We start from the raw sequence: 2,948 nt of genomic DNA on the forward strand, positions 1-2,948 counted from the left end.
GAGTCTCCCACAGAGGGCCTCTGAAAGACTCTACCCAGCAGTGTATCAAAGCAGATGCTGAGACTCATAACTAAACTTTGGGCAGAGTGCAGGGAATCCTATGAAAGAACGGGGAGTTACTAAGACCTGAAGAGGACAGAAACTCTACAAGGAGAGTAACAGAACCAAAATATTTGGACACAGGGAATTTTTCTGAAACTCATTCTCCAACCAAGGTCCATTCATGGATATAACCTAGAACCCCTGCTCAGATGTAGCCTATGACAACTCAGTATCCACGTGGGTTCCCTAGAAATGGAAACAGGGACTGTCTCTGACACTGTCTCTGACAGTGGCTTGCTCTTTGACCCACCCACCCCTAGAGGGAGGAGCAGCTTTGCCAGGCCACAGAGTAAGACATATCATCCAGTCTTGATGAGATCTGAAAACTATGGTCAGATGGAAGGGGAGAAGTACCTCCCCTACAGTGGACTTAGAGAGGGGCATGGGAGGAGATGAAGGAGGAAGGGGGGGATTGGGAGGGAATGATGGAGGGGGCTACAGCTGGGATACAAATCGAATAAAATGTAATTAATGTAAAAAAGTAAAACATTTAATTAAAAAAATAGTCCATACTGAACTGTAACTATGTAACTAATGTTTACTTACTGAAACCCAATGGCTGTGTGACATAACTGAATAAATATAATCGTGCATACAGAGTCCTCATGATCAAATCATATCACAAAAGCCTTGTCTCTGAATACTCTTGCACTGGGCAACAAGCCTTTACAAACAGGCTTTATTTTATTTAAATTGCAAACCAAAATAATGCTTGAAATGAATGAAACTTATATATCTTATTATAGTTGTATTGGCACATTCTTTTCTAGGTGACTCTGTACTTGGAAGAATGCAGACTGTCATTTGGTGGTGACCAAGTATAAGGGTATGAGGACATTTTGGACTTGGTCAAAATCTATCAAAAAAAATACACACAAATGTCTCGTAAATTTGCTTTAGGTTTAAAGTGGCAAAGTAAGAAAAAGTTTATTGGATTGCTGTGAAGATCTAAAAATTAACTATGGTAGCATGGCAAGGGTGGCCAACAATGTTTTTTGTTTGTTTGTTTATTTCATTTTGCTACATATGCAAATTTCATTTTCAGTCAAGAAAGAGTTTGTATCTTTTAATTTTGGAGATTAGTCTCTGAATAAAGGATTTCTTGTTCTATCCCAGAGGTTGTGTGAAGAGAGGGAAACCATGGCTAGTGAGGTTATAAGAAATAAATTCAGCCTAATCAAAACTTAGCAAGGGAATCTCATGTGAAGAAGGTATGCTTTGTGGGAAAGTCCATCAACAGTGCAATCACTAAGAACAGCAACACAGGTAGCAGAGATGAGTCACACAGCCTTTTCAGGAACCCAGTGTGGCAGAGGCAGGAGAGCCGGCTACTTTGTACTTTTTTTTTTTTTTTTTTCAATGCAGTTTATTCAGGAACCTTGAACAACCATCTGACCCTGGGGAAAGCCAGCCCACTTTGAATAGCCTCTGGGTAGCCAACCTCAGCATGCCACGTGGGCAATGCAGATAGGTCCACATACATGGAAGCAAGCCAGATCCTCAACCTTAGCCAAATGTGGAATTGTTCATGACAGACAGCACTCACCATCGGGAAGGTGGAAGGCAGAAACCAGCTCCATCTTTAAGGCATAGCATTCCGCAGCTCTCTACAGTTCCCCCTTTTTGTTTTAGACGCATCAGGCAAGAGTAGAGGTCTGATCTCTGATATTAGATGATGCCCCAGGTCCCGCCTCTGAGAAAAAGGTATCGGACGGGTCTGATGCTCTTTGGGTGGATGACACCTAAATGAACATCGGTACTTTGTACTTTTAATACACAGATCCCTGGCAGAGTTAGAACTCTACTTCCAATTCTGAGGCAAAAGACATAATATATGGTGTCATTAGGACTAACTGAATGGGACTTTAAGAAGTAGATAGTGTTATTTTCTTGGAGTGGAAGGATATACATTGCTGCAGCTCTAAATCTCATCATCAGTAAATGTAATTCTGCCTAAACCTACATGTGTATGACATTTTTCTCACCACGAAATGGAGACTATTTCCTATTCCCTTGGGTTTCTATTGTCCTAGTGACAGGCTTTGAGAAATTGGGTGTGGTAGAAGAATTGCAATGCAATTTCTTTTTTCTTATTTTGTATTTTTTTTTAAGGTTTATAAACTAGTTATTAACAGCAAAGGCCCAGAGACTCCTTTTTTTTGGACATGCACACAGTATGGACACACCTGGTGGCCAGGGCCAGTGGCTTGGTGTGCTGACCTCGGACAAGAAGGCTCCAGAAGTGGTGCAGGCCCCTGTGGGCTCGAATCTTCATCAGCTGATGCAGGTCTTCATGCAGCTTGTTGTCTAGACCGTTGGCAAGAACGTGGCTATACTTCCCGTCCTTCACATCCTTCTGTCTGTTCAAGAACCAGTCTGGGATCTTGTACTGCCTAGGTTCTGATGATGGTGATCACCGGCTCCACCTCGGCCTCTGTGAGCTCTCCAGCCCTCTTGGTGAGGTCATTGTCTGCTTTCCTCAGCACCACATGGGTATTTCTGCGCCCCACACCCTTAATGGCAGTGATGGCAAAGGCTATCTTCCGCCGCCCATTGATGTTGGTGTTGAGTACTCGCAAAATGTGCTGGAACTTCTCGGGGATCACTAAAGACATGGCGGTGGCAGCACAAGCTGCGGCATGCAGGCCTCCTGTGGAAGAGCATATTGTCATTTTTATTATTATAATTTTTATTAATATTTTAATCACATCTTCATTAGGTTTGTTATATTTTCAAACACACATACTGCATCCATTAATCAAAGCTAACCCTTCTTCAGCCCCCCAACCCTTTCAAATGCATATGTTTATGACGTTTTTCTTTCTTTCTCTTTCCTTCTTTCTCTC

At 42.4% G+C, this 2,948-nt stretch overlaps 1 pseudogene; it reads right to left on the reverse strand.

Annotated features, from left to right (window-relative positions):
- Positions 1–2,230: 2,230 nt before the first annotated feature.
- Positions 2,231–2,721, reverse strand: LOC110539935 (small ribosomal subunit protein uS13-like; annotated as a pseudogene).
- Between the last annotated feature and the right edge of the window lie 227 nt (positions 2,722–2,948).

Source organism: Meriones unguiculatus, chromosome 2 (genome assembly GCF_030254825.1).
Source record: "Meriones unguiculatus strain TT.TT164.6M chromosome 2, Bangor_MerUng_6.1, whole genome shotgun sequence".
In the NCBI taxonomy this organism is placed as follows: domain Eukaryota; kingdom Metazoa; phylum Chordata; class Mammalia; order Rodentia; family Muridae; genus Meriones; species Meriones unguiculatus.